Source organism: Bos indicus x Bos taurus, chromosome 6 (genome assembly GCF_003369695.1).
Source record: "Bos indicus x Bos taurus breed Angus x Brahman F1 hybrid chromosome 6, Bos_hybrid_MaternalHap_v2.0, whole genome shotgun sequence".
NCBI classification, from domain to species: Eukaryota; Metazoa; Chordata; class Mammalia; order Artiodactyla; family Bovidae; genus Bos; species Bos indicus x Bos taurus.
In genome coordinates this window covers 61948034-61962373 of record NC_040081.1, presented here as the reverse complement: position 1 = coordinate 61962373, position 14340 = coordinate 61948034, and the positions used below count along the sequence as shown (strand labels likewise).

Genomic DNA, 14340 nt, shown 5'->3' with positions numbered 1-14340 from the left:
ATAATAAAATGGACCCAACCAATCTCTCAAAGGTTATTGCAAAATAAAAATATTTTTTTTAATTAAAGTTTTTAAGTAAATTAGGATTAAATTTTTTAAATTAACTGAATTAAAGAAAATATCTCAGAGACTAAACTGTCACTCAATACAGGTCTCATTTACATCAGAGCATAAGTACCAGTACCTTTATTTCCTGTGAGACCAAAATAAACTATCATCTCTTTGCTCCTGGTATTTACAAGAAGGATTACAGAGGACAGGAAACAGGAAAAAGCATAGCATTGGTTCCAGTAGGCTGGCAGTGAGGGACAAAATCAGCTAAAATATAAGAAGGATATTCAACACAAGCCCAAACAATTACAAGCAAACCATTCAGAAGTTTTCAGCAAGATACATATACTACTAAGAGTCTACATTTTGAAGAGTAAAAATAAATAGATTTCTTCTCCAGAAAAACTCCACATAAATTGAGATATCTCTCCTCACAGTGCAAAATAAATAACTGTCACTATTCCTGCTTCCCTGGTGGCTCAGAGGTTAAAGCATCTGCCTCCAATGCAGGTTACCCGGGTTCGATCCCTGGGTCAGGAACATCCCCTGGAGAAGGTAATGGTAACCCACTCCAGTATTCTTGCCTGGAGAATCCCATGGATGGAGAAGCCTGGTAGGCTACAGTCCACGGGGTTGCAAAGAGTCGGACACAACTGAGCGACTTCACCTTCACCTTCATTCCTGACATCAGTGCTTTAAACTGGATCCTTTTCAAGAGTCAAAAACTCAATGAAGGGAATAAGCTGCACCCTTTGCAAAGTCTAGCATCAAGCTTCATGTCAAACTATCCTCCACTGAGTCCTGATGCTCCTTAGCCCTTGCTCAAGGTGAATTCAGAAAAAAGCTATGAGCAAGACAACTTTATTTGGGGCAAGCAAAAGGAACAAAGTAGAGTCTCATTGCAAATGCAGTTGACAGATGACCAAAGAAGGTAACTTTGAAGGTATTATAAAGGTATCAGTAATCTCTGAGAAAGATGCAGGAATTAAATTGTAGAAGGAAAGAAATGCTTATAGCTATACACACTGTCCCTAGTATATGACTGGAAAAAGTATGAACTGATAATATAGTCTTCACCCTTCCCCCAACATGTTTTGGTAATAACCCAATCAGCATAGGCTGATACATCACAACAGGTTAAAAAAATGTACATTAAATAGAAGTTAATCTCCAGCAACCATCTGATATCCAACCATCTTAGGAATTCAGTGGGCTTGTTGTTTACTGATGCTTACAAACCAATAAGCCAACCATATACTCTGGACTGGTTTAAGAGTTTGCTGCTTAGCAGTTAGTGAATTGATGCTATTCTCTTAATTCAGTGTAGGATGATTTTATACAAACTTTTAAATTTTCTAGCAATTGCTCCAAGCAAGATACCTTTTAAGGGTTAAAGCTGTTTTGGGGAGAAGTCCCAATTTGGGGGTATCTTGAGGGAAAAAAGTGGGCCTGGGGCTAGGATAGGAGTAGAAGCACAGAAGGAGCACAGGAGAATGGCTTCACTGCTGTATAGGAAACAAAGAATCGCTTTCCTTTCAAAGAAAGGGGCGAGGACACTTAGGTTGCTTTCAGGTCTTGGTGATTATAAATACTGCTGCAATGAGCACTGGGGTGTATGTATCTTTTGGAATATGGTTTTCTCCAGATATATGACCAGAAATGGGATTGCAGGATCATAGGGTAGCTCTACTTTTAGTATTTTAAAAAACCTCCATACAGAACAGGCTGCACCAATTTACATTTCACTAACAGTGTAGAAGGCAATGGCACCCCACTCCAGTACTCTTGCCTGGAAAATCCCATGGATGGAGGAGCCTGGTGGGCTGCAGTCCATGGGGTCGCTAAGAGTCGGGCATGACTGAGCGATTTCACTTTCACTTTTCACTTTCATGCATTGGAAAAGGAAATGGCAACCCACTCCAGTGTTCTTGCCTGGAGAATCCCAGGGATGGGGGAGCCTGGTGGGCTGCCATCTATGGGGTCGCACAGAGTCAGACACGACTGAAGCGACTTAGCAGCAGCAACAGTGTAGAAGGGTTCCCTTTTCTCTACATTCTCTCCATTCATTGTTTGTAGGTTTTTTTGATGATGGCTATTCTGACCTATGTGAGGTGATATGTCATTGTGGTTTTGAGTTGTATTTCTCTAATAATTTAATGATGTTGAGCATCTTTTCATGTGTTTTTTAACCATCTAGGTGTACATCATGAGAAATGCTGGACTGGAAGAAGCACAAGCTGGAATCAAGATTGCTGGGAGAAATATCAAGAATCTCAGATATGCAGATGACACCACCCTTATGGCAGAAAGTGAAGAGGAACTAAAAAGCCTCTTGATGAAAGTGAAAGTGGAGAGTGAAAAAGTTGGCTTAAAGCTCAACATTCAGAAAACGAAGATCATGGCATCTGGTCCCATCACTTCATGGGAAATAGATGGGGAAAGAGTGGAAACAGTGTCAGACTTTATTTTGGGGGGGCTCCAAAATCACTGCAGATGGCAACTGCAGCCATGACATTAAACGATGCTTACTCTTTGGAAGGAAAGTTATGACCAACCTAGATAGCATATTCAAAAGCAGAGACATTACTGTGCCAACAAAGGTCCGTCTAGTCAAGGCTATGGTTTTACCTGTGGTCATGTATGAATGTGAGAGTTGGACTATGAAGAAGGCTGAGCGCCGAAGAATTAATGCTTTTGAACTGTGGTGTTGGAGAAGACTCTTGAGAGTCCCTTGGACTGCAAGGAGATCCAACCACTCCATTCTGAAGGAGATCAGCCCTGGGATTTCTTTGGAAGGAATGATGCTAAAGCTGAAACTCCAGTACTTTGGCCACCTCATGCGAAGAGTTGAGTCATTGGAAAAGACTCTGATGCTGGGAGGGATTGGGGGCAGGAGGAGAAGGGGACGACAGAGGATGAGATGGCTGGATGGCATCACTGACTCAACGGACATGAGTCTGAGTGAACTCCGGGAGTTGGGGATGGACAGGGAGGCCTGGCCTGCTGCGATTCATGGGGTCGCAAAGAGTCGGACGCGACTGAGCGACTGAACTGAACTGAGGTATCTTCTTTGGGGGCCTTCCCAGGTGTCTCAATGGTAAAGAATCTGCCTGCCAATGCAGGAGACACAGGAGACTCCAACTCAATCTCTGGATTGGGAAGATCCCTGGAGGAGGAAATGGCTACCCACTCAGTATTATTGCCTGGAATATTCCATTGACAGAGGAGCTTGGAGGACTATAGTTCAGGGGTCGCGAAGAGTCGGACATGACTGAACAACTGAACGCATGTCTTCTTTGGAAAAATGTCTATTTAGATCTGCTCATTTCTTGACTGTTTTTTGTTTTTTTTTTTAATTGAGCTGCATGAGCTGTTTGTATATTTTGGAGATTAATCCCTTGTTGATTGCTTCATTTTCAAATATTTTCTCCCATTCTAATCTTTTCGTTTTGTTTACAGTTTCCTTTGTTGTGCAAAGGAATTTAAAAAGGTACATGTGCCCAAAATCTACTAATTTGCTAAGCATTTTTAAAGCATTTTTTAAGCCAGTTTGTAAAATTTCTTTGCAACATACAAAATTGAACCAATGACTACAGGTAAGAAAAATAAAAGTGAAAAATATTTTTCTTCAGTTTAAATTTACATTTTCAGAGGTAATTATTTCTTTTCTGCCTTATGAAAAAGTCAGGAAGCACCTGTAATGTTTAGAACGAATGATTTCCTTTTGGGAAAAGTTATAAATGTGGGATTCAAGTTTGTCTTGTTGCAGATTCTGTGGTTTTTCTATTTCTTTTTAAGAACATGAGATTCTTTTTTTTTTTTCTTATAAGACCTCTGATGAATTTATATTCAGTCATTTGTATTTTTAAAACTTATCATTAACTAGTAGTTCTGTAATATATTGTCTTCAGACTGTGATTTTCATATTTTCCACTTTTTGAGACAGATTGAATTGGTCTTTGGCTCTACTTAGTTATATGTACATGGAGCATATTGATTATGAAAAACATATGGAGCTCTCTACTGATGAGGTTGAAGTTTCAGTATACATACCTTTCAAGTTTATTTCTATATTAATAAAAGAAAGGAATCTTTCAATCAATAAAAATATGACTAGAAAGGGAATGGAGGAATTTGGCAATTTTTTAGGCAAAGTACAGCAGAGTGATAGAAAGCATAATCAAGCTGGGTAGCTGGGAGTACAGACTCTGGATTTAGAAAGCCTTGTCTAGGAGTACAAAATGAAGTAGGGCAAAGGCTAATAGAGTCTTGTCAAGAGAATATACTGGTCACAGCAAACACCCTCTTCCACCAACACAAGAGATGACTCTACACACGGACATCACCAGGTGGTCAATACTGAAATCGGACTGATTGCATTCTTTGCACCCAAAGATGCAAAGAATGGCTCTATAGAGTGAGCAAAAACAAGACCAGAAGCTGCCTGTGGCTCAGATCATGAACTCCTTGTTGCAAAATTCAGACTTAAATTGAAATAAGTAGGGAAAACCACTAGACCATTCAGGTATGACCTAAATCTAATCCCTTATGATTATACAATGGAAGTGACAAATGGATTTAAGAGATTAAATCTGACAGAGTGCCTGAAGAACTATGGATGGAGGTTCATGACACTGTACAGGAGGCAGAGCTCAAGACCATCTCCAAGAAAAAGAAATGTAAAAAGGCAAAATGGTTGTCTGAGGAGGACTTACAAATAGCTGAGAAAAGAAGAGAAGCTAAAGGCAAAGGAGAAAAGAAAAGATATACCCATTTGAATGCAGAGTTCCAAAGAATAGCAAGGAGAGATAAGAAAGCCTTCCTCAGTGATCAATGCAAAGAAACAGAGGAAAACAATAGAATGGAAAAGGCTAGAGATCTCTTCAAGAAAATTAGAGATACCAAGGGAACATTCCATGCAAAGATGGGCACAATAAAGGACAGAAAATGTATGGACCTAACTGAAGCAGAGATATTAAGAAGAGGTGGCAAGAATACACATAAAACTATACAAAAACATCTTCATGACCCAGACAATCAAGATGGTATGATCACTTACCTAGAGTCAGACATCCTGGAATGTGAAGTCAAGTGGGCCTTAGGAAGCATCACTATGAACAAAGCTAGTGGAGGAGGTGGAATTCCAGTTGAGCTATTTCAAATCTAAAAGATGATGCTGTGAAAGTGCTGCACTCAATATGCCAGCAAATCTGGAAAACTCAGCAGTGGCCACAGGACTGGAAAATGTCAGTTTTCATTCCAATCCCAAAGAAAGGCAATGCCAAAGAATGTTCAAACTATCGCACAATTGCACTCATCTCACAGGCTAGCAAAGTAATGTTCAAAATTCTCCAAACAAGGCTTCAACAGTAGATGAACTGAGAAATTCCAGATGTTCAAGCTGGATATTGAAAAGGCAGAGGAACCACAGATCAGATTGCCAACATCTGCTGGATCATCAAAAAAGCAAGAGAGTTCCAGAAAAACACCTACTTCTGCCTTATTGACTACATCAAAGCCTTTGACTGTGTGGATCACAATAAACTGTGAAAAATTCTGAAAGAGATAGGAATACCAGACCACCTTATCTATCTCCTGAGAAATCTGTATGCAGGTCAAGAAGCAACAGTTAGAAGTAGACATGGAACAACAGACTAGTTCCAAATTGGGAAAAGAATACTTCAAGGCTGGATATTGTCACCCACTTATTTAACTTGTATGCAGAGTACATCATGCAAAATGCCAGGCTGAATGAAACACCAGCTGAAATCAACATTTCTGGGAAAAATATCAATAACCTCAATATGCAGATGACACTACCCTTATGGCAGAAAGTGAGGAAGAACTAAAGAGTCTTTTGATGAAAGTTAAAGAAGAGAGTGAAAAAGTTGGCTTAAAACTCAACATTCAGAAACTAAGATCATGGCTTCTGATTCCATCAGTTCATGGCAAATAGATGTGGAAACAATGGAAACAGTGACAGACTTTATTTTCTTAGGCTCCAAAATCACTGCAGATGATGACTGCAGCCATGAAATGAAAAGATGCTTGCTCCTTGGAAGAAAAGTTAAGAGCAACCGAGAAAGCATATTAAAAAGCAGAGTCATTACTTTGCCGACAAAGGTCCATCTAGTCAAAGCTATGGTTTTTCAAGTAGTCGTGTATGTATCTGAGAGTTGGACCATAAAAAAGCTGAACACCGAAGAATTGATGTTGTTGAACTGTGGTATTGGAGAAGACTCTTGAGAGTCCCTTGGACTGCAAGGAAATATAACTAGTCAATCCTAAAAGAAATAAGTCCTGAATGTTCATTGGAAGGACTGATGCTGAAGCTGAAGCTCCAATGCTATGGCCACCTGATGTGAAGAACTGACTTATTTGAAAAGACCCTGATGCTGGGAAAGATTGAAGGCGGGAGGAGAAGGGGATGACAGAGGATGAGATGGTTGAATGGCATCACAAGTTGATGGACATGAGTTTGAGCAAGTTCTGGGAGTTGGTGATGGACAGGGGAGCCTCGTGTGCTACATAAAATCCATGGGTTTGCAGTCGGACATGACTGAGCAACTGAACTGAACTGAACTGAGATTTTGCTCCACCGCTTCTGCTGTGGATCTTTGGGTAGATTTCTTAATCTCTCACAACCTCAGTCCTTTTATTTTTAAAAGGGGAAATAATAGCATCTACCTCGTAAAGCTCGGAGGATTTAGTGAGATCTTGCATGTGAAGCAGTTACCACTGTGCCTGTCACAAAGGGCTCAATAAATGTAAGATTTTTAAAAAGTAATAAACTGTCTCCTATTTTATAAGTTTTATATTCAGATATGGTGAGGCCAATTAGTAGACAATTAACATGCGACAGCATGCATGCATGCATTGGAGAATTAAATGGCAACCCACTCCAGTATTCTTGCCTGGAGAATCCCAGGGACAGAGGAGCCTGGTGGGCTGCCGTCTGTGGGGTCACACAGAGTCAGACACGACTGAAGCGACTTCGCAGCAGCAGCAGCAGCAACACACAATCAGTTATGTCTGACTCTTTGCAACCCCATGGCTGTAGCTTACCAGTCTCCTCTGTTCATGGGATTCTCCAGGCAAGAATACTGGAGTGGATTGCCTTTCCGTTCTCCAGGGGATCTTCCTGACCTAGGGATCAAACCTGGGTCTTCTGCATTGCTGGCAGATTGTTTGCCATCTGAGCCACCAGGGGAGCTCTTATAGCAATAATACTCAGAGTTGTCAAGAGGAAGGAGCACACCAGGTCATGCAGGGACCAAGCACTGAATACAGGTTTTGACCAAAGAAAATGGGCAAGAGGCTTTCTTGTGGTTTCCACAGGAAAGGCAAAGCAGGCGGAGTAGGTTTAGAATTGGCTAATTTGAATAGCTGTAGTGAACCCTGAGGGAAAAGGGTTGTCTAGTGGCCAGCTTAACCTTAGAATGACTGGAGCAAAGGGATAGAGGCCCTGAGTGTGAGAGAGAAGACGGCTGAGGGTATGGTCTCAGGGTCATTGGTTTGCATATGAATGGCTCTCTCTAGGAAGTAACTTTCTCCAGGAGGGCACTCCTTCCAGTGTCAGCAAGGCCCCAGATGTCAAAGCATCAGAAAATACAGAAAAATAGATTTCTTTAAATACAATTTCAGCTACATGCTTGATTCTCTTCTGCCACAAATTTTAGTAGGAGTTTGAACATTTGCCAGGAGATGGCTTGTATAAACAGAACACAATGTTTCTGTTTATTAAAATTGCAATTTCCAGATCTACTCTGTAATCAATAGTAACCATTACCATAAAAGTATCAGGATAACATGTACATCTTAAATTTACACAATGTTATATGCAAATATATTTCCATTTTTTTAATTAAAAAAGACTACACAGTCTGCAGCTTGCCAGGCTATATATATCCAAAAAGCTATCCAGAGACATACAGAGAACTTTGTACGTCATTCATCTGCTCAACAAATTGGCAAAATGGCTATAGACCAAGTATGATAAGAGACTGAACTAACGTAGTAGGAACTGTTATGAAAAGGAGGAGAGATATATAATATTCAGGAAGTAGAATCAAGACTATTTGAGGTCTAAGAGACAGTAACCAAGGATGGCCATTCCATTGTGAGGAAAGATAAACAGAGGAATATACATGCACAGTATAAGGCAGTCATATTTTAGTCATATGTCTGTTTTATTAGTATAAAATATTAATGTACAAAATTTACAATAGTTACTGGAGTTTATTTTTTATACAATCAGTACGTTATTTCACCGTCTTTCATAATTGCTATTTTGAGGCTACATTACAGAATCATCCTCAAAACACTAATAATTAAAGATGACAGCTCTCCGTAGTAAATCTAAATGTATAGAATTTATGGTTTTGCTGTCTAAATTCACAACAAAGAGAATACTTGACAATTTTTAAGGAAAGAAAAGCTTAGTCACAGGCAAATCTGTTATTTTACTGGAGCTATAAAGATACAGCCTCTAAATAGATTATTAGTCAAGACTTCTTCACTGTGCAAGCCAAAGGGCCCACATATCAAAAGGCACAAGTTGGGAAAAACTAAGACAATTTATTCTTCATGTAACTTTAGGTCAAACTTAAAGATGATTTATTAGGATTATAAAATAGCACTGAACATAGTAAATTTATGTCTTTGTTTTGTTCCCTGTCATTTTGTAACCAAAGATATTTCTACTCTGCCATAATGTGTATTTTTAATCAGACAGTATTAGCCACAGCAGAGCAAACCACAAGTCACAAGGACAGATGACTATAATTCTATTTATGTTAGAGATAGAGTTCTGTGACATTGCATATAAAGCAGGATTTATAAATCAAATTAAATTTCTACTTCTCTTCCATAATAATTTTGCTTCTAATGAAATCATTTTGACCCTAAATCTCAACTTGAAAAACATATTTTAAAAAATACATGATTTTTTCTACAGTGTTCTAAAGTAATATCACTAGTCTGAAAAAATAGCATCCATTTATTGATTAAATGCTGCCCATGATAGAGTAGCATGATGAAGAGCCCTGAAAGCTTCAGGATGTTTATATGGGAGGCGTTCTCTGTTAAGATTAAACAGTAGCAGGTAAAGCCTGGTATTGTCTGACATCTGTCCTGGGCAAGTATATCATAGTTTTGCTTTACACAACTTTTAAGCTCTCAGACTAAAGGAGACCTTATCCTGAGCTGACTGACCCTCCAATTTTTCAAAGATAAAAACTGTTTACTCCACACATCACCTTAGCAGAGAACTGCTAACAACCTAAAATATTTCCTAATTTACCAATTCGTTTTATTGATCTAAAGCTTGGCTTGCATATACTTCATGTTCTATTTAAAGTATTTTAAATGTGCTTGCATCTTAGTAAGATGTGCACTATACGTGGCTTGCCTCAATGCCGCTGGATTCAGCTGTGTCCATAGGATTCTGCATACAGTTTGCAATGAGGGTGTGGTAAACTAGTGACTCCTAGTGGTTGGTACGTAATTGTGCAATTGTGTATTTCCAGCAAAGTCAAAAAGAATGGGAAAAATAGAATATACTACTTCTTACCCTTCCAAACAAAAAAGATTATTGCCACCAGAAATATTTTTAAACAAATAATTTCTACATATGCTAACAAAATACATGTTTAAATAAACATTTTAAAACTCTTTATAATTAAAAGCACATTTCAAATTGTGCAAAGAAGAAAAACTCAAATTTGTTGTTGAATATACTAAGCTACAAAAATAACTCAATTCTCCCATCTCTGGAATTTTGTCTTAAAAGTATAATTCAACAGGAACAAAAGTCTATATTCACATTATTTATAAAGCAAACCTCAAAACTAGAAACCTCAATTTCCAACAAGAGGGAAATTTTTTAACAAATTCAAATGTGTCACCAATATGACATAATAAAATAATTCTCAGGTTTAATTACAAGTACTAGGGAAAGTGAAAAGTGCTCTTGATAAAATATGCTTAACACTGTAAAAATGGTCCATTTAATGTGAATGCCTCCATAAAAGTACATATATGCATATATTTATAAACTGGAGGGCAATATGAAACAAAGAACATGATTGCATTAAGGCAATAACATTATATTTTTCTTTTATTAAAGACAATTTTTCTACCATACTTTTAGGTTCACAGCAAAACTGAGAGGAAAGCACAAAGGTTTCCCACATATTCCCTACACATTCACATGCATAGCCTACCTTGTTATCAATATCCCCCACCAGTATGGGACATTTGTGACAACTGAGGAACTTATATGAATGCATCATTATCACCCAAAGTCCACAGTGTACATGAGGGTTTACTTGTGGTGTTGTATGTTCTGTGAATTTAGATAAATGTTTGATTATGATATGTGGCTTCCCTGGTGGCTCAATGGTAAAGAACTCACCTGCAAATGCAGGAGACATGGGTTCGATCCCTGGGTTGGAAAGATCCCCTGGAGGAGGAAATGGTAACCTACTCCAGTATTCTTGCCTGGAGAAACCCACTGACAAAGGAGCCTGAGGGTCTACAGTCCATGGGGTCACAAAGAGTTGGACATGACTGAGCGATTTACACACATAACAAACACGCACACAATGTTTCTTAGTTGAAAATTAATCATTAGAAAGTAAAGCTTACGGTTCAGACATTGACACAATAGGATAAGGTAAAATTCTGTACCCTCACTATATTTTCCCACTTTTTCAGCTCAAGCAGAGATACATCAAGGAATTAATAACCCAGAACCTAGAAAAAGCAAGAAAGAGACGGATAACAAAAAGATGAAGGGAGTGTTTCTGAGATGTTACAGAAGTGGACTACTCCCATCTGGTCAGGAGCATATTTTCAGCTCTTCCTTTAATTTCATGTATGTTTTACCTGTGACAGATAAAACACTCTTCAGTTGGAAGGAAAGAAAGGAAGGAAGAAGAGAAGAAAGGGGGGAAGGAAAAAACAGAGGGAGAAAGAAGGGAGGAAATCCCACCATTGATTAAAGGGAACTTTGCCATTTTCAAAGCTGAAATGCATTTTAATATGTGTGATATTTGCTAAAAAAAAGAAAAGGAGAATAAAAAAGAACTTCTCAGAAAAACTACATTTTTATTCTTCTCCCCAAATTGGGAGTGCAATAAAAAAAAAATGTAAGAAACTTTAAAAATAGATAAACCAAAGAACCATACACATTTTAACATCTTTATAAAAACACTTTAAAGTCTTTTTAAGAAAACCATTTTAATTATATTTTAGTAATCATAGTAAAACATGTGAATGTTTACACCCCCCACCCACACTCACCTCACTTTAATATTCTGAATGTACTGATACTATAGTATCAGTATCAGTCCACGGGTTCGCAAAAAGTCGGACACGACTGAGCTACTGAACAACAATGAGACCATAAACCATCAGTCCCCAAGGTTTTTGGCAGCAGGGACCGGTTTCGTGGAAGACAGTTTTCCCACAGAGGTGGGAAGTGGTTTCGGGATGATTCAAGTACATTACATTTATTGGCTGCCTCTGACCTGATAGGAGACGGAGCTCAGGTGGTAATACAAGCAATGGGTAGTGGCTGTAAAGGCAGACGAAGCTTCCCTAGCTCACCTGCCAATCATCTCCTGCTTTGCAGCCGAGTTCCTAACAAGCCATGGATCGGATCGGATCGGTGCCAGTCCATGGCCTGGGGGCTGGGGACTCCTGCTATAACAATGCAAAGTCATTTTTCTCAACATGCTATTTGCCTGACTCAAGTTACTAAATCTTGTAAGCTTCTGAGTCCCAGTATAAAACAAAAGGGCTTTGAGGTCACTGAAGAAACGGCATGATCCACCATGAATGAATCAAGTATAATGTAAACAAATCTAATTTTCAACCCTTTTCAAAACTAATAATGGAATTCTAAGCAGAGAAATTGTGACCAGAGAAAACAATGAAAGTTATGAATCTGGACAATAAAGTGTTGGCAATTTTCAAAAGTAGGAAAAATAACTGCAGCATAATACATCTTACATTATAACATATAAAGCACAAAATCTCCTTAAGTTAGTCATCTGTGTTGTAATTAATTTGAAAGAGTGACTTTGTGGTGTGCAGAGAAATGGACATTTCAATAAAATGATTATTCCAGCTTTGACTTATAGCACTCCCCTTTCTCCTATTAATTATCGATCACAATAAATTATTTAGCCCTCTGAAGAGGACATTTGATCAGCTTCATTTTAATGCCAAGCCTATGGTTGTATGCCAGAATTTTTTTTGGAAACAGTCATATGGATTTCTGAGTAAGATGGTGACATAGACCCTCTCTCCTCAAGGTCACTACATCAGAAAGCTGAGCTAGATACAGAGATAAATGGATTAGGAAAGAACAGAATCCTATGAACTCAAGAAGTCTTTCCAGATAACTCCATCTTTCATTAATCTTTTTTTCCTTGGATATCCTATAGCACTTATACTCTGAAAAAAAAAAAAAAAAACAACTATGTATACTCCATATATATACACATGTCTTCACAGTCTTACAAGTTTCTGGTGTGCAACCATCACAGCTTATTTTACTACTAAATCTTCCAAAAGGCCTGGCAAAATACAACAGGTTCTTACTCATTTATTAATTGGTGACTTCAAAAGTATTTAACTAATCAGTGATGGGAAATTCAGGAAAAATGGATCAAGTGTCTTTCTACAAAATAAAAAAACATAACAAACCCTCAATTATATTTTCACTCGTAATACTCTAATAAGTTAGTATACTATGAATGGTAATGCATTTTAAATATATGTGTTTGAACCTAGGAAAAAAAGTGATGTTGAGAGAATATTTATTGTGAATAACCTCCCTTTAACCTCAGTTCATAAGAGTTGGACTGTGAAGAAAGCTAAGCACCAAAGTTTTGATGCTTTTAAACTGTGGTGTTGGAGAAGACTCTTGAGAGTCCCTTGGACTGCAAGGAGATCCAACCAGTCCATCCTAAAGGAGACCAGTCCTGGGTGTTCATTGGAAGGACTGATACTGAGGCTGAAACTCCAGTACTTTGGCCACCTCATGCAAAGAGTTGACTCATTGGAAAAGACCCTGATTCTGGGAGGGATTGGGGGCAGGAGGAGAAGGGGACAACAGAGGATGAGATGGCTGGATGGTATCACCAACTCGATGGACATGAGTTTGGGTGAACTCCGGGAGTTGGTGATGGACAGGGAGGCCTGGCATGCTGCGATTCATAGGGTTGCAAAGAGTCGGACATGACTGAGCGACTGAACAGAACTGAACTGAACCTCAGTTCCACACCAATTGAAGTGAAAGAGTAGACAGGACTTAACAGTCTTCAAGAAAAAAAGATATTGTTATTTTTTAAGATATTTTATTGCATCCTTTGCCCAAGAAAGGACTGAGATTTGCTGTCATTCTGCATCAGTGCTCTTGGTCAATGACAGAATGGAATTGATTTATTTCTCATTTTTATTAGAAGGTAGCTCTTACCCTTTTTTCCCAGGGATAAAATATAATAGAGTGGAGCCAGGATTCTCAACCAGAGTCCCCATGCCAACATGGCACTCTCCTATACCCTGGTCCTTCAAAACACCTTCTCACACCTTTGGCTACATGTGTGTGACCACTCTCTTGACTCTCTTGACTCACTTGACTCACTCAAGGGAAAATTGAAACCTGAAGCTCGAGGGTCATTTCAAGCTCCAGAGCACAGCACACTCTGAACCATGTGTGACATCTGAGGAACCCAATGAAAAGAACAAGGAGGAAATCTCCTGCTCTCAGTGGACCCCAAAGCCTTTGAGGATTTCTGTCTGGAAACCTCAAAGAAAGATCATAAGGAAACTCAATGCAATCAGTATGGAGTCAAGCTATGTTTATATATGTCAGAGAAAGCTAACCTTTTATAGACATCTAAGTTGAGCTGTTATTTATTCAAGGAAATCCCCATAAGTCCCTAGAGTTCTTTTTGCCCTGGATTTCACCATCTACATCCTTCTCAGAACTCAACTGAATCACATCTCATTAGAAGAAATCAAAGATGTTCACAGGTTAGGCATAGCACTAGATTTCTCTCTAGAGATCTCTTGTGCTAGGAACATGTGTGGCATGAAATTCTGGGTATTCTGCTGCCACTCCTTATTGAAATCCTACTCACTTCACAAGCACAGCACAAATGCTGCCTCCTTATTAGAAACTTCCTTCATTGCCCTGATGGATATGTGTCTTTCTTCTTCTCCTTCTAAATAAACATTTCTTCACCATGAACTTACAACCTAGCACAACTAGCTTTC

The 14340-nt window shown here is 38.7% G+C and overlaps 1 protein-coding gene across 1 annotated transcript in view; it reads right to left on the bottom strand.

Annotated features, from left to right (window-relative positions):
* GRXCR1 (glutaredoxin and cysteine rich domain containing 1) overlaps positions 1-14340 on the bottom strand; it is a 132089-nt gene that overhangs the window by 31123 nt on the left and 86626 nt on the right. The window lies entirely within an intron of this gene.